Here is an 18,210-nt window from a genome sequence, read left to right as displayed (position 1 = left end):
TGTTTTATTTCCCCTTTTTTAGGTAAGGGGTAGTGTGGTACACACACATTTCTGCACCTCGCTTTCTCACTTAACAATATATACTGGAGATCATGCCACATAGCACGGGTTTTGAGAAGACAAGGTTGTAACTCAGAAGGAGAGTCCTTGTTTCAATTCAAAAGCAATAGAAAGGCGGTTTCCAGATATGCAAGGCCATGGAAGTGTTTTGCTAAAAGCAAACCAACAGGGGCGCCTGGCAGGCTCAGTTGGTTAAACATCAGACTCTCGATTTCGTCTCAGGTCGTGATCTCAGGGTTCGTGGGATGGAGCCCTGGGTCGGGCTCTGTGCTGACGGACGGAGCCTGCTTGGGATTCTCTCTCCCTCTCTCTCTGCCCCTCCCCTGCTCATACATGCACCTGCTCTCTCTCTCTCTCTCTCTCTCTCTCTCTTAAAATAAACTTAAAACAAACCAACAAATGAACTCCATAAAGAATGTATCTATCTCATGTGCAGATGAGAAGTAAGTAAGTAAATCCCAGAGGACGAAATGTGAGGCTAGAGACAACTGGCAGAAAGCGCTGGAATGAATGGAGCATGGAGTTAAGACACGTAAGCGCTGTCAGCCGATAGTGTGCAAATGTGAACGGACCTTCGAAGATTCCGGTGATAAAACGGTCATATTTTGAAAATGAGGAGCTCGAGTTTAACATTTCAGATAATAACTAACGGCGAGCAAGAAGGGAGAGTAATAAAAACAAAGGATGCTATTTTTCTCATCTGCGGATACCGTGTATCCTTGATTTTAATAACTGAAGAAATGGATATTCAATTTTTTAAATTGAACCAGCAGCATACTGTCTAAATTACTAATGAAAGGGAAGGGAGGTTCTTGTGGGAGCCTCGGAGGCCTGAGGGGAAGCAGCAGCGGGTTCAGGCGGGTTCAGGGGCTGCCCGGCCCTTCTCCTGGATCCCCCTCTGGGGTCTGGGCTGCATGCGTGGTATTCACCCGCTGCAGGATGTCCACACCGCTGACGTGCGAGACCACAAGAACAGACATGGTTTCCGTCCGTCCTTAAGGGGTCCAGCTTCTTGTTCTCTTGAACTTCAAGCTCTAGCATTAGACACCCAAATAGCCTTCCAGAAACTGCTTACCTACCTCGGCTGTGTCCATTCACATTCCTATAAAAATTCGTATCTGTGTGCTTATGTGCACACATGTGCGTTTTCTAGCTGTGATGCTTCTTGGATTGAACCCCGGCGGATAACAACACCAACACAAACCACGTATATACTATAAATTCAGGGACATAAATGTATCAGGGAAATGGCCTTGAGCTGGTGATTCACTCGAGTTTGGGCTCTGCCAGCCACCATGTAGAATATTGGGCAAATCCTATTACTCTGAATCTGTTTCCTCGTCTGTGATATGGTGGGTTGGTACCACTAATCTCTAAATTTGTGTCGTTCTTGTTGTTGTTTTTAGAAGCTGTACTTTGACATCCACTGACAAGCTGTGAAATCAATATAGTCCGTAGTGACCAGCATCTAGAAACATTAAATGGAATAGAATAGAATAGAAAATACCAAAGTGCATTATGTGTATTAGGGATAATATTTTTATTTCAAGTAGATAGATAGTGGGTGCCTGGGTGGCTCAGTCGGTTAAGTGTCCAGCTTTGTCTCAGGTCATGACATCGCAGTTTATGGGTTTGAGCCCCGTGTCGGGCTCTGTGCTGACAGCTCGGAGCCTGGAGCCTGCTTCAGATTCTGTGTCTCCTCCTCTCTCTCTGCTCCTCCCCCACTCGCACTCTGTTCTCTCTCTCTCTCTCTCTCTCTCTTTCTCTCAAAAATAAACATTAAAAAAAACCCAAGTAGATAGCTATGAATGTTGTCATATAAAATGTATTTCTTACTGGGAGTCAGGTCAGAAAAGCCTGAAAAATACTTCTTTTTCTTTTTCTTTTTTTTTTTTTTAATGTTTGATTTATTTTTGAGACAGGGAGAGACAGAGCATGAACAGGGGAGGGTCAGAGAAAGAGGGAGACACAGAATCCGAAACAGGCTCCAGGCTCTGAGCTGTCAGCACAGAGCCTGACGCGGGGCTCGAACTCATGAACCATGAGATCATGACCTGAGCCGAAGTCGGATGCTTAACCGACTGAGCCACCCAGGCGCCCCAAAATATTTCTTTTTTGCAATGATCAAGGAAATTATTCCTCAGGTCTAAGACGATGTGTTTACCGAATCTGGACGATTCCAATAAGGTAGAGGATGGAAAACCATAGATTACATCCTGCACCTACTGTGTCTGGCTATTCCGTTCACTCAGTTTTTGTTTTCCTCAGCTTGTAATGTTTGGGTACATGCATGAACCACCCAGCATTTTAAGCCTGAATCGCTTATCGATGTGAAAACTTGCAGAGATGCATAACATCCGGGTTTCTGGCTTCTCTCGAAATTCCAGAATGTCTCCTATATTGGGTGGACTTTGGTTCGGCAGTGGTCAGCTAGAAATGCACAGGGATTGCTCCCCAGTGCACTGGGCATGTGTTTTTAAAATGTAGGTTTTAGGGGCGCCTGGGTGGCGCAGTCGGTTAAGCCTCCGACTTCAGCCAGGTCACGATCTCGCGGTCCGTGAGTTCGAGCCCCGCGTCAGGCTCTGGGCCGATGGCTCGGAGCCTGGAGCCTGTTTCCGATTCTGTGTCTCCCTCTCTCTCTGCCCCTCCCCCGTTCATGCTCTGTCTCTCTCTGTCCCAAAAATAAATAAAAAACGTTGAAAAAAAAAAAATTTAAAAAAAAATAAAATGTAGGTTTTATTTATTATTATTCGGGGATACGAGAAGGCCAAGAGATTAGGAGACAACTGCCACTGCATAGGTAATCTGGCACTCACAGAAGAGAGGGCCATGCCATGCTAGGCCATGCCACGGGGCGGAGGGGCGCACGGGGGAACACCAGGGTTGGTCAGGAGGCAGAAGGAGTGCGGATATGAGGGCAACATCCTTTATCGTGGTATCACAGGCAAAGACAAGGCGGGATGCGCAGGCTTGGGATTGGCCAGAATGAATCATTTCAGCAGCTCCGGGGTGTGGGACTGCCCTTACTTGTCTGGTACTTGGTCCTGGGGAGACGGCGGCCCAGAGCGTATGAAGAAGCCCTTACAGAAAAGTTGGGGGTGTGAGCTCCGGATTGGTCGGTTTGCTTATGCAAGGCATGCGGGCCGGCTTGTCCTTCACCATCTCTAGGAATTAGCCTAGCCCTTCCCAGGGCGGTCTCTCCAGGGCCAGCAACACCCTAAGAGCATCAGAAATACAGAAACCAAACAAGGCACGATCCATACAGCATGTGGGTTATAATTTGCTCCAGTCCCTACCTGGCCGAGCTCACTCATTTGTTCCAGGCACTGGAGTTCAGGACTCCCAGCTTGACATCAATTTCCCACCGGTACCGTGATGAAGAATGTCTTTCAGCCTTGGAGACAGCTACGCGTGTTTCAGCTACACACTGTGAACAGCAGAGAAGACAGAAGCGCGGGGTAGCTGTCCTGCGTGGGAAGTAACACCGCAGAAAGGGAAGTGGTGATATACCAGGTCTGGTGCTCACCGCTCATGACTGACGATCTGGGCCGCTGGCAGAGGCACAGGTGTCTCCATAACCTCTGACTGGCAAATGACCCATTGTCAAGGAGACAGAATTTTTCTGGCTGGATTATCAAGAGGGCTCAAATCCCTTTGGACAGCAATTGTCCTTGGTCAATGCTATCGAAAGCATTACTTGGCTTTTTTGTTTTTAAATTTGGGACCAGGACTTAGGATCGTGTCTCCTTACCAGTATCGATGCCTTTGGGGGAAGAAGTCAGCATTTTTTTTTTTCTTTTTAAGAACTCAGCATTTTAGGATGTTCACCAGGAGGACAATATGCCAAAGGGACACTGCATCTCATCAAGCCTCGCTGCCCTTGTCGTCTTAGATCCTGAATTACATGACAAAAATGCTCTTTCCCTCTTGATTCGTATCCATTGCGATGCAGTGATGTGACTCAAGTTTCTTAGGGATGCACGTAGGGTCCGGCATTAGAAGGAGCTGGGTTCAAATCCCAGCGTTTACCACTTCACCTTGTGTGATATTGCAATGAACTTCATCGCTTTTTGTCCTTTCTCCAGCTACGGAACCGGGATAATAATATCTATCTGGGTTTCTGCGAGAGCTAAGTAAGTCAATTCAGTAAAGCATTTAGATCCATGGCTGGCACAAAATAAGTGTTTGTATATAATGGAGGTTATTCAATTATTATTCATCCAATATGTCACGCATGGTGCCCCTGCCACAAAGATAAGGCATGATCTCTGTCCTAAGAAAATGCGATCCAGTGTGGTTAAGTGTTGTAATACAGAAAGGTACAGAGTTTGCACGAGGAGGGATCTGTTCTGGGGAAAGAGGTGGAGTACATTAAGGAAAGCATTCAAGAGGGAGGCCAGGCACAGGGTAGGATAAATGAGATCCCTCAAGGAGCCATTCGCATGCCCCTGAGAGTGAGTGTCCGAAATTCTGCATCCTGGGCACCTGTCTTGCCTCACTTTAGCCCTGGACACCTCCCCCCACCCCCCCATTCAAGAGAAGGTGCCATTAGAATTAGATCTTGAAGGATAGCATGAGATGGTCAGATGACATCCCAAGCAAAGAGGAAGGTGTCTAAAAAGCATCAAGCAAGAAAATCGAAGAGCGCATTCATGTAATTCACCGGGAACGAAACATAATGTGGCCACCAGGAAGGGTGAGTACTCCAAGCGGAGTGTGGCGAGACTACTCAGGTGGGGAGGGGTCACACAGTGAAGAACATTTCTGGGCACGCAAAGGAACTTGGCATTTATCCTTGGCCATGGGGAATCTCTGTAAAAAACTTAGTAATACACTTAAGAAGAAACGTACAGGACCTAAGCAAACACAAATATAAAAATTTTCTAGGAGGCATAAAAGCAGTCTTGAATGAATGGAGACACAGAGAGTTATTTTTGTCTTCCTGATATCGTCGCGACTCGACGTAAATTCTCAAAACTGCATGGTCCTCAAACTGTTACTGTCAGATTCAGTATCATCCAAGGGATTTCCACTCGGCTTAACTCCGTCAGATCCTGGATGATGTCAATCGGTAAAAAGTACAACCTTCTCTCTCACCGCTGTGATTTCTGAACTTGCAGTAACTGATGAAGTTCTGGAGGAGTGAAGGAGCCAGGGCGAAAAACGGGGGCTTTCTGGGCCCCTCCTCCATGTATGTATCACCATATGTATCTGGTGATACATATGTCCGGGATATTTATATGAGACCACACACTGGGGACGAAGTCTAGTACGGAGTGATACTGATCATGTCATCACCGTAACGCTTGGAAACTTGGAGCCATAATTAATTTGCTTTAAGAGAGAAAAAGAAATGGAACATTTCTTGTTTCATATAGAGAAATTCTTACCTGCCCCCATTAAGAATCAAGAATCCCTTTTTTAGGGAGGAAGCATATACTTATCTTGATGAGCACCGAATAACGTATAGAATAGTGTTTAACCATTATTTTGCCCACCTGAAACTAATATGGCATCATATGCTAATTATCTTTCAATTTAAAAAAAGAACTTCTTTTTTTAAAAATCCAACTAAGCCCTGCAATATATAATCACTGCCTCTAGTGAAGGCAACGATGTCGGTCAACGCCTTGCAACAATATTTTGCATAACGATAATGAAGAAGCTAGGAATACCTAGCATTTATTTGTTTGGTGCTAATTCACCCACGGCTCAGCTACTGTTTGGCTTTGCTAGGTTGGCCCCCCATGGTTTGAGCACCAGGATGCACATTGGGTTCAGGTCTTTTCCACATGCCTCCTTATTCTTTAAAAAAAAAATTTTTTTAAGTTTACTTATTTTGAGAGAGAGACACACACACAGAATATGAATAGGGGAGGGGGAGGGAGAGAGAGAGAGAGAGAGGGAGACACAGAATCCAAAGCAGGCTCCAAGCTCTGAGCTGTCAGCATAGAGCCCCATGTGGGGCTCAAACCCATGAACCGTGAGAGCACGACCTGAGCCGAAGTCGGAGGCTTAACAAACTGAGCCACCCAGGCACCCCCACATGTCTCCCTATTATTATTATTATTTTTTTTTTTTTGTATCAGCCACTTCCTAGAGCGTGCCCTTCTTGTGGTAGGTCATGTGAGCGAAAGAAGGTAGTGGGAACACAGGCTTCCTCTTCAGGCCCTGGTTTGGGACTGGCACCTACGACTGTGTGAGGCAAAGCCAATCAAATGGCCAAGGCTCCAGGGTACTCTGGCCCAAGGGAGTATCCTGGACAATAATCCAATCTGTCACGGTCACATAACGGGACTGTTGGGTTTGCTCACAACTCAAATGATAAAAGCTCGTTGACTGCGCGTTCTTTGATAAGTCACTTCTAAGAGTGGTTTCAGTCTACCTTACAGGCTTATTTTGGGACTCCCGGGGACGCAGAAACACTCTGCAAAAGCCAGAGCACCTGAAATGTGCTTTTCATAATTGTTTCAATGGCAAAATCAAACATGTCTGTGAGTCCTCACCCCGAGCTTCCTACTTAGATGCTAATTTTCTGGCAGATGGCTCTGGGGACAGCCTAATGCTGCCCCTGCTGGGTGGGACAGTGCAGGTCACACTGTTGATGGAGGCACGTACTAACAACGTATGCTGGGTGTCTTTGAGCATTTAGTATTTATCGAATTCGGGCTTTCAACCTGCCCTGCATGGCAATGCAGAAATCCTGGAACTCTACTCTTTTTCCTAGAAAGCCCATGTGTTAACCCAAAACGAGCCTCAGGGGGCCAACTACTCTTCGTTCGGCTCAGACCCTGCAGACCCCCCATCCCCGTTACTGACAAATGTCCTCCAATGTCCTGTCCGTGTCACCTGCACCGCCGATAAGGGCAAATCGCTTGCAGATAGGCGAGAATGAATCTGGGATTGGGAATCAGGATGCCTGCCTTCCAGGGCTGGCACTGCCTCTTTTCCTTCTGTTTCCTCATCTGTAAAATGGAGATTAGAATAACTGCCCTACTTTCTCACACGGCGGCTGTGAAGACAAAATGAGAAGAGCATGTTGCAAAATAAGAAACACTATTCAAATGCAAGACAATTTTAGATTCTTCGATTCCTCCCTAACTGCATAATAGCCCCTCACATTTGTACAATGCTTCTCATTTTTCAAAGCGCTCCCAGTTGCATTGTCTTTCTGTCCACACCACAGTTTCTCGATGTTTCTGGGGAGGAAGTGGAGGACTGGAACAGTCCTGTGGCTTGCCTAGGGCCAGCGGGTAAGTCACAGGGCCGGGAAAGAAGCCAATTTCCCTGGTGCGAGTCCTGTATTTTCCCCTTTGGGATCCTCTCTGTCGGTGCCCTTGGACGTCCGTCTGGAGAAGTGTGTCTGAGGCCAATGGTGCCGGTGGTGTGAGGGCGGTCAAGGTGTGGAGCGACTTCCTCCCGGGAAAGTGAGCTTAGGGATCCAAAGTTTAATTCCAGGACTTGTCCTGGGCAATGCTTGGATGGGTTGGGGGGGGGGGTCCCCATGGTCCAAGCCCCTGGGTCACTGGCAGCCTCTGCCCCATCTCATTCTACTAGCTTCTTCGTAAGATGGTGGGAAAATGGCCACCAGTTAAGACATCTGACAGCGATTTCCTGAATCCCTTACGGCAATGAGGCAAAGTCCTCTGGGACATAAAACTATCTACTTACTTAAAATGGAAAGAAACTCAGAGATCTTTGTATTCCAGACAGTTCATTCAGCGGCTAGAACATAGAGGCTGACAGAAGACAAGAAAGTTACTCATGGTTGGAGAATGGATTTGGGGTTCTCGCAGATTTGGGGATTCATTCTCCGCTCTGCCACTTACTGATGGGGGGGACCAGGGTGGTTGGGGAGGATCTTCATTTAATAGCGAAATCAACATATTTAAAGTACCGAGTAACTAGGGGTCACTACAACTGTAGCAGAGTCTGAATAACCTTCTGATGATTTCTTTAGGTTGCTTTTCTAGAAATAGAAGTACCAAGGGGCACCTAGGTGACTCAGTCGGTTAAACATCCGACTTCTGCTCAGGTCATGATCTCATGGCTCTCGAGTTCGAGCCCCATATTGGGCTCTGTGCTGACAGAACCTGCTGCAAATTCTGTGTCTCCCTCTCTTTCTGCCCCTTCCCTGTTTGCGCGCGTGCTCTCTCTCTCTCTCTCTCTCTCTCTGTCAAAAATAAATAAACATTAGAAAAAAGAAGTAGAAGTGCCAAGTCAAATGATCTTTAAAAACTCTTGATAAGTATTGCCAACTCGGGCTCCAGAAATGCGATTTTAAGTCTTTATATTCCCATCCATTGTGGCCACACATAGTTGATCATACCCTTGCAGACTCTGGGTGTTATCTTTCTAGAATCTTGACTAATTTTACAGGTGAAAAATGCTACTCATTATTATTTTGGTGCAAACTTCTTTGATTATTAGTGATATTAAATATTTGTTTTAGGGGCGCCTGGGTGGCTCAGTCGGTTAAGCGTCCAACTTCAGCTCAGGTCACGATCTCGCGGTCTGTGTGTTCGAGCCCCGCGTCGGGCTCTGGGCTGATGGCTTGGAGCCTGGAGCCTGCTTCCGATTCTGTGTCTCCCTCTCTCTCTGCTCCTCCCCTGTTCATGCTTTGTCTCTCTCTGTCTCAAAAATAAATAAACGTTAAAAAAAAAATAAATTAAAAAAATATTTGTTTCAATTGTATCTTTTTACTAGCAAAGTTTGTCTCTTTTATGTCGTCAAATTCATTAAAGCTTAAAGCTGATCTCACTATGCCCGCGCCCTGCTAACTCTCCTAATATTTTCACCCAAACATTATCTTTATTACACGAGATACCCTTTGATGGGTATGTGTTGATCAGCACAAATCTATTTTGGCAGAGTAAGGAAATGTAGTCGGTTGAATAACAGGAATATAGAAAGATATCTGGTTAGAGATGTTGTAATGGGTGTATGCACTTGAGAATATCTTGGTTTTTTTTTATTTTTTTTTTATTTTTTTTTTATGTTTTTATTTATTTTTGAGACAGAGACAGAGCATGAACGGGGGAGGGGCAGAGAGAGAGGGAGACAGAATCGGAAGCAGGCTCCAGGCTCCGAGCCGTCAGCCCAGAGCCCGACGCGGGGCTCGAACTCACGGAACGCGAGATCGTGACCTGAGCTGAAGTCGGATGCTTAACCGACTGAGCCACCCAGGCGCCCCGAGAATATCTTGTTTTTAGAAAAAAAAATAGTTTGAATCAATAGACTTGACTGAACGGAATGTGCTGGCAGAGGAATACGGCATGACCGGCATGATATTTGGATTTGCAGACACGATAAAGAGGAAGATATGGTAAAGCTTTAATATTCTGGTGACCCCAAAAGGTGGAAAGGAACTGGGGCAGGATTTGAGAGGGGTTCGTGCACAGCATTACTTAAACCACGTGGACCAGGTTGGAACACAGATAAAGAAGGTACATAATGCCCACTTTCCTGGCTATGGCACCTACTTTTTGTTCCTCCCATTGGATCACAGATGCAAAACCTTCAGTACCGGAAGAAAATAATATAATCTTGAGGTAGACAAGATTTCTAATTTTTACGTGATCAATCGCCAAAGAAAACAATCTCTACGTAACCATCAGAAATTTCTACATATAAAGCACTGCACGTGTGAAATTGAAAACAGAACCTAAATGTGGAGAAAATATTTGCAACATACATGAACATAGTTAAGTTCCTTTATGGATATAAATGGAACCCCCAAATAATAAGGAAAATACAAAGATTTCACCAGAAATGTGACCCTCAGATGTGAACAAACAATTATCTAAAAGAAACTAAGAGATGATAAATGTCTGAAAAACTGCTCAGCTTTGCTCGTATTAAATGCAAATTATTTAAGCAGTGTGATAACACTTCAAAGACATAATATTAATTATAAAATAGCATGATATAGAACTTGCATAATTACAGGTTTATTTAAAAACAACAACATCCATACTTACATATCGTCTTCCATGTTGATGGTGGTTATTTTTAAGTTATGAGATTGTAGGTGATTTCTCTCTCTCTCTCGTATTAATTAAAACTTTTTCTATGATAAGTATTAATTGCTTTTGAGACAAAAAGACCAGTTATGTACTTAAGTATTTACTTACTGTTTTAGTGATAAAATCCAAAGCAGACATTGTTGTATGGAAATGGGTATTCTCATGTCCCCAGTGTAGGAATATAAATAATAAGTTCAACATTTCTGGGAACTGATTTGTCAGGAGAGAAACTTTCAGAATCTCTATACTCTTCAGGCTGATAATTCTGCCTTATTAAATTTATATTAAAATATATGAAGGGCATAGTAGAAACAAGAATATTCATTACAATGTAGCTATTTGCAGTGAAAATTTGTGACAACTTATATGTTCAAGAAGACAGAACTGGAATATAATTACAGAGTCATTAGTGCTGCTCTGAGCGTGGTATTTGAAGTGTTTCCAAAAAGTGAGTCATGCTCGAATAAATTTGAGAAATACCATGTTAAACAAAGTCAAATATTTTTCTTCAGTTGTAGGATTTTCAGAGACTTTAATAACTAATGTGCGTTATGACAATTCAAACAGGCACTATTTTCCAAACTTATTGTACCGCAGAATTTCTTTTTCTCTCAAGGTAGCTGTGGAAATCTTCTAGAACAATGTTCAGAGAACATCAGTTTTGGAAACATTGCCACAGAGAGTCCTTCAAATGGGGTTGTAGGAGAGTATTCCATTACCTAGAAAGATACACAATACATACGAAAATATGTGTCATATAACTTCATTTCATATGAAATGATGAACAATATATCAAATTTCATATCATGTGAAATGATACAGCAGTTTACAGAAGAGTAGACATAACGGGATCCCATTAATGGGGGACCACGAGCACATTGGAAAGAAACTGGCCAAAAAAAAATTAACAGCAAAGCTTTTTTTTTTTTAATTTTCTTTTATGTTTATTTATTTTTGAGACAGAAACAGAGCATGAGTGGGGGAGATGCAGAGAGAGGGGGACACAGAATCCGAAGCAGGCTCCAGGCTCCAAGCTGTCAGCACAGAGCCTGATGCGGGGCCCGAACCCACCAACCGTGAGATCATGACCTGGGTCGAAGTCGGACGCCCAAACGACTGAACCCCCCAGATGCCCCAGCAAAGTTTTAAAAGTGGTCATGTCTGCGTAATGGGAAATGAGTAATCTTTCCTTTTTCGCTTTTTGCTTATACACATTTAATAGGATTTCACAAGGAACCTATAGTACCGTTGAAGTAAGGAAAATGATAAAAGTTATAGAAATGATGTCGGGGAATATGCAATATATTGTTCACAATGTGTTCGCTGTGAAAAGGGGGTTACAAAGCAGTTTGTTCAGTATGGTATCTTTTTAAAAACATTTCCGTGTATGGATAGCCGTGCAGAGAAAAAATGTACCAAGATATTAAGTTATTACTCGGGGTCACATCTGGGATTACAGATAATTTTACGTAAACAGATCCCTTTCCTGTTGGTCTCTTGTAAGAATGTGACTCAAACCTCTTGATCCTCCAGGGGGAGGGTCTCCAAGGTGGGATGCCCATACCCCAAGGAGGGTGCGAGATGATGTATTGGTTGGGGAACATTATTAGAGCAGTAATAGTCATGTACATAATGTGTAGTCATGTCCATAACATGTATTTGCACAGTAGGACTTGTATGAAGTTTGTAGATGCGTTTCCATACATTAGCAGTGCATTCTCCAAATATTTGCCCACAGGGTATCACAATCAAAGACCGTGCCGCTAGTATACTCAACCACTGGCAAGTGCCATCAGTGGCCACACTTCCAGGCTTCTGAAAGAGAGTGTCTTGATGACACGGGCTTCAATCTTCCCTCTGGTTTTGCCAACCCAAGGTCCAAAGACCCCAGTTTTCTCCTCCATTCAGTTTCCGAGGTCCGAATCTCTGCTCTCAGGATAAGGAAAAGGGCATTATATTGGTGTGATAGCCACTAAAGCTAAATACTAAATATATCTGGCCCTTCATCTTCTGGATGCAAGATGATTGCCATTCTCGGGCCTGTTGGGTGGACCCACGTGACCCAGTTCTGGTCAGAGAGGTATGAGTTGTAGAGTGTAGAGTAGGCATTTGATTACTGCTGTGAGACCCTCCTTTCTAGCACCATGACCCATGATGTTTGATATTCTGGGGCTCCCATCGGGCTGAGCTCTAGAGAGAGGACAAATATGACAGAGAGCAGAGCCCCAGCTCAGTGAGTGGGAAGTAAGTCCCAAGTGTCCATCAAATGGATGAGCAGATACAGAAAATGTGTTGTACGTATATATAGTAGAATATTATTAAATCACAAAAGGGAAGGAAAAACTGACATTTGTGACAACACGGATGAACCTAGAAGACATTATGTTCAGTGGAATAAGCCAGACACAGAAAGACAAATACCATATGTGACCATATGTGATCTCAGTTATATGTGATATATAAAAAAGTAGAACTCAAGAGAACCCAAAAACAGAATGGGGGATACCAGGGGCTGGGGGCAGGTGTGTGTGTGTGTGTGTGTGTGTGTGTGTGTGTGTGTGTGTGTGTGTGAAATGGGGAGATGTGGGTCAAAGGGTACAAACTTTTAGTTATAAGATGAATAAGCTCTGGGGGCCTAATGTGCAGTTAATAACACTGGGCGCCTGGGTGGCTCAGTCAGTTGAGCATCCAACTCTTGATTTTGGCTCAGGTCATGATCCCAGGGTCATGGAATTGAGCTCTGAGTCAGGCTCTGCACTGAGCTTGGAGGCTGCTTAAGTTCCTCTCTCTTTCTCTCTCTCTCTCTCTCCCCCTCTGCCCCTCTCCCCCACTTGCACTCTCTCTCTCTCTCTAAAATTAATTAATTAATTAATTAATTAATTAATTAACACCATATTATATACTTGAAATTTGCTAAGAGAGTAGATCTTAAGTGTTCTCATAAAAAAGTATGTGAAGTGATGGAGATGTTAGTATATTTAATGTATACTGAATCATCACGTTGTATACTTTAAATATATACAGTTTTTACTTGTCAATTATCCCTCAATAAAGGTGACCAAAAAGAGAAAATAAGCTCTGATTTGTTTAAGCCCCTGAAAGTTGGGGGATAGTTGTTAGTACACACAACCTAATCCCTGCTGACTTTGAGATCAGAGTTCACCAGTTAACTCCAGGTGTTATAGACGGGCTTGAACCCATCCAACGTTGAAGCCCTATCCTTGGTTCTTATGATGACATGGAATATAATTGCGTATATTTTTTATTTCTTTGTATGATTAAGGACTACTTATTGCTGACCTTCTAAAGGGAATTATTAAGCATTTAAAAATGTTCATCTACAGAAACAAAAGTTAGTAAGTTACTAGATTTTTCCAAGGACTTTAATTTATTTTTCTGCTAAGAAATCTTCTTTTCCTCTCGACCTATTTCCACAATGGGCTCTCCCCAGGCTCCTTTTCTAACGTCTGCCTGGTGGGTAAGGGATTACAGCAGAGTTATAGCTTATGCAGGAGTGAGACTTAAAAGCCAGTGAAGAGAAAACAATACATAAAAATAGTTCATTCTCAAAAATATTTTTCAGGGGTTTTCTAGTTTTAAAAAGTGTTGATCACAGCTCTAAAGCATTAAAACCCTTGGACATTTCTTTTTTTTTTTTAATTTTTTTTTTTTCAACGTTTTTTATTTATTTTTGGGACAGAGAGAGAGCATGAACGGGGGAGGGGCAGAGAGAGAGGGAGACACAGAATCGGAAACAGGCTCCAGGCTCCGAGCCATCAGCCCAGAGCCTGACGCGGGGCTTGAACTCACGGACCGCGAGATCGTGACCTGGCTGAAGTCGGACGCTTAACCGACTGCGCCACCCAGGCGCCCCGTAAACCCTTGGACATTTCTTAAGTTGCTTCTAAAGAATAGTAGGCATGGCTTTGCACATACAAACCTGCACACGTACGTAAACGTTGACATATATAGTAATCTAAAATACGCCACAAGGGGTACGCAAGCATCTGCACCTACACACTAGAATCACACTTAGCGTGACAAACACTTGCACTATGAGATTGATGGGGGAAATCGGTGGACTGATGTCAACTGTCTCACGCTCACCTTCGGACATAAGCCTATGGAGCGTGTGGTGGACAGACTTTCCTGCATTATTTAATCATGTTTTCTTGTCCCCGTTGGCCAGCCCTGCAACATGTTTGAATTTTTGAAGGTTACATGCATGACTCTTATGGTTAAGCTACGCTTCCTCGGTATGGTATTTGATTCTCTTCTTTCTCTTCTATGGGTGGATTGACTTTCTCCCTTTAAGGAAAGCAGAGGTGGGGCGCCTGGGTGGCTCAGTCGGTTGAGCGTCTGACTTCGGCTCAGGTCATGATCTCATGGTCTGTAAGTTCGAGCCCCAAGTTGGGCTCTGTGATGATGGCTCAGAGTCTGCTCGGGATTCTCTCCTCCATCTCTCTGCCACCTCCCTGCTCGTGCTCTGTCTCCCCCTCTCTCTCTCTCTCTCTCTCTCTCTCAAAACAAATAAACTTAAAAAAAAAAAAAAAAAAGGAAAGCAGAGCTAATATATCTATCCAACCATTTGTTACCGAGGAAATTTCCTGTTGGCCAAATGGATGCGTGTTCACTCCTAGAAGAGTAGATACGCCACAACCTACATGGGAGCCTCTGCTACCCCTTTTCTGACATCTGGCCTCTCACGAGCTGGGCTCCAGGTGGACGGGGCTGGCTCCCGACCTGGATATTCACTTTGCAGCTCCAGATTTTCCACCCACTCTTCTCCACCCGGTTCTGTGCGCTGGGGGCTGCATCATCGAGCCCCCCTCCCTCACCTGGTTTCTGGTTGTGCGAGGCCAGCGGGGAGCACCAGAAAATGGGAAGGTGGATGAGATAGACATCCATCCCTCCCCACGCTGTTCAGGCTGCTGGCTGGGCTTCTTTGTGGACGCCCTGTCCACAACCCTCCAAATCTCCTCAAACACTTGCTTCCTTTGCTTCCTCAAATAGCTGGCTTCCCTTGCTAATGGTTTTCCTAATTCTTACTAATGGTCTTGAGGTGCTGCACCCTCTCTGTTGATTTCTTTTATTTCTGCCCACTATTTTCTAAGTGATCGCATCTGGAAACTCTCCTTCAGTTACCCCTTCAAGCACATTATGTATTTCCTGCTGGGACCTGAACCCTTACAGCCTGATGGGAGCCCGGGTATCACGGGGAAGTTGAAACTATGTCAGTCTTCAATGCAGCCAGTATCCTTGGGGGAAAATGCCTCCCTGTTCTTAAAAGTATATATATTATTTAGCAATTAAGAAGTAAAGGCAGGCAAGGAATAATACAATGAATTCCCATGCATCTAAACAAATAAAAATGTCAGAACGCCTGGGTCGGTTGAGCACCTGACTTCGGCTCAGGTCATGAGTTTGAGCCCCGTGTGGGGCTCTGTGCTGACAGCTCAGAGCTGGAGCCTGCTTCAGAATGTGTGTGTGTGTGTGTGTGTGTGTGTGTGTGTGTGTGTGTGTGTTTCTCTCTCTCTGCCCTTCCCCCACACATGCTGTCTTTCCTTCTCTCTCTCTTTCTTTCTCGCTTTCTCTCTCTCTTTCTCTCTCAAAAATAAAGTTTAAAAACATTTTTTAAAAAGAAGTAAAGATGTCAATATTGATAAAATCTATCTTTCTGAATAATCTCCTTTGCAGTACATCCCCACGGTGTTTTCGAGCTGAGAATTCAAGCCAGGACCTACCTTGCTCACAAAAAGGACAGATTTCAAGGTGAGCTGTGCCATCTGGGGCATTTCGAAATGTACACGTTGAACCTGTGAGCGAGAGTCTGTGTGTGGCTGAGAGAGAAATCTTTGAGGGAGACTTCGGAGAATGATATGCTTGACCCGGCAGCAATTCTATGCAAGCAACTGCTCTTCTCTGAGTCGCTGGTGCGAGTTGAGAGCACCAGCTTCGGAATGGGACAGGATTGCCCGCATGGCGATCTGGACTCTTTTATTCGTGTCCTCTGTGACCTTGAAGGAGCATTTTGAGGGAGCTCCTTGGCTACGGAGGCCCATTCTCGACACCAGAAGACACGCCCAAGGTGGCATGGTGTTGAGGATGTATAATGTTGTGTACGGGAGCACTCACTGTACCGAGAGCTTACAGTCGCACAGGGGAAATGAGGTACACAGGCTGATAAATACGATGCGAGGTGACGTGCCATAAAGGTGGTGAAACCTTACGGCTAGATCGTCGAGGTTGTACGAAGGGAATGGAGGAAAGAATCTTGGAACCATAGCGCCCAGCTCCCTTGCTGTGCAGGTGACGACGGGGACAGGACCACGGTTTCTAGCTCCGACCCAACTCCCACTGTCTGCTCTCCACTGCGTTACCTCTCACGCCCATTCCGGCTCAAAGTGGCAGTTTTATTCTAGGTAAGCAAGATATCAGCACAATTTCACTCTTTTCCCTTTTTAGAAATTTAAAGTAGCACATATTGCAGGGATAAGAAAATCCAGATAAGCAAAGAGCTCTGTAGTTAGCACGACCGTGCCAAGGCAGTTCCCACTGGCTGACTAGAGTAGGCAAGAGCATGGGTTCCGGAACATGCCACCGAAAGACTGTCCTGGCCCTAACTCCAGCCAGGCTCCTGTGAGTCCTCGTTCTGATGAGGTCTCGCCCTTGGGCTCTGTCCTTGGCCCATTCAGTCCAGTTTTAGCAAGAATCCTGCTGGGGCAGTTTAGTGAAAATCCCCCACCTTTGATATCTGATTAGATTCCTCCCCCTCCAGCTTTGGTATCTGACAACCCATGACATCGGACCCAATTCCTTCTTCCCCCACCCTTGATATCTTATCACCCTGGCCTGCCTTGAGTAAAACTCCTGTGCAGTTGGTTTAGGAGATATCCCCCCTACCTTGATGCCCCCTTTTAATAATTTCCCATCCGCGGACCCCCAGCCCGATCCTTGACTGCAAATCTCTACTTGTTCTTGTTGTTTCTGAGGTTGAGCCGATCTCTCTTCTCTACCACAAAACCCCCATCGCAGTGGTCCCCCTGAAAAGAGTCATCATTTTTAACAAGAGCCACGAATAATTTTTTTCTCTAGCATTACTACCTGGGTTCAAATTCCAGTTCCGCTATTTATGGTCTGTGTATTATTCTCTTTATTTACAAAATGAAAATGGTAAGACCTACCTCATAAGCGTTGTGTAGGAATTAAATGAAGTGATCTATCTATTTATATCTGTATCCGTATCCGTGTGCCGACCTATATCCATCTAGGACAGTGCCCGGGACCTGGCGACACTCCATACTTTTTGGCTGTTACTATTTCTTCCACTAGAATATAAGCCCTGCAGGTAGACTTTTGAGTGTCTTTTTCCACTGCCCTCTGTCCAGTGATTCAGGAAGCGTCCAGGACATGGTAAGCTTTCAGTAAATACTTGATGAATGATTAAATGACTGAATGCATTTCTCCGTTTCCCTTTCGCCGAGTTTGGAGGCCGTGGTGAAGTCCTCACGCCTGCCCAAGGTGACAGAACAGAGCCTCGTGTCGTTTCCTCCGTGCAGGAGCCAATTAAGGACAGAGAGTGCTTTGGGGTGTATGCACTCATTCATTCACTTGACAAATATCTAGTGGTAGCAAGTGGTAGAGATAAAGAGAGGACTAAGACCCCGAGTGAGGGCAGAGAACGATCACATACAAGGTACAGGGGATTCCCGGCATCCTTTCCAAGCTAGTTGCTGCATCGAGGGAAGAGCACGTGTTGGCAAGCGACGACGTTAGAGAAGCAGGCGGAGGCCACATCGTGGAGGACTTTGCGGGCTTGAGTTGGGTTCCACAGAAGCAATCCCTGAGACCGGGATTCAGATGCCAGTGATTCCTTAAGAAGTGCTCCTTATAGAAGCAGCAATGGAAAAGGAAGCACGTGAAGAAGGAGGAGGAGGAAAAGGAGGGACAGGAGGCGAGGAGGAGGAGGGAGAGGGAGGAGAAGACTTCCCAATGGAAAACAGCATTTGCAAACCATATATCTGATAAAAGAGGCTCATATCCAAAGGATACTTTTTTTTTTAATTTTTTTTTTAACGTTTATTTATTTTTGAGACAGAGAGAGACAGAGCATGAACGGGGGAGG

At 44.7% G+C, this 18,210-nt stretch overlaps 1 long non-coding RNA gene across 2 annotated transcripts in view; it reads left to right on the top strand.

Annotated features, from left to right (window-relative positions):
• The window catches only part of LOC132689247 (uncharacterized), a 43,178-nt gene extending 25,042 nt beyond the window's left edge, over positions 1-18,136 (top strand). Inside the window, exons 1-3 of one of the 2 annotated variants that reach the window (XR_009614933.2) lie at positions 6,658-7,313; positions 15,783-16,507; positions 17,570-18,136. This is a non-coding gene — a long non-coding RNA (uncharacterized LOC132689247). Of the gene's footprint in view, positions 1-6,657; positions 7,314-15,782; positions 16,508-17,569 lie in introns of those variants that run through there. The other variant, XR_013552814.2, reaches the window with a different exon arrangement.
• Positions 18,137-18,210: the final 74 nt, after the last annotated feature.

This window comes from Panthera onca, chromosome E3 (genome assembly GCF_046562875.1).
Source record: "Panthera onca isolate mPanOnc1 chromosome E3, mPanOnc1 haplotype 2, whole genome shotgun sequence".
NCBI lineage: Eukaryota > Metazoa > Chordata > Mammalia > Carnivora > Felidae > Panthera > Panthera onca.
The sequence above is the reverse complement of the archived record's forward strand: the minus strand, read 5'-3'. Positions and strand labels throughout refer to the sequence as shown.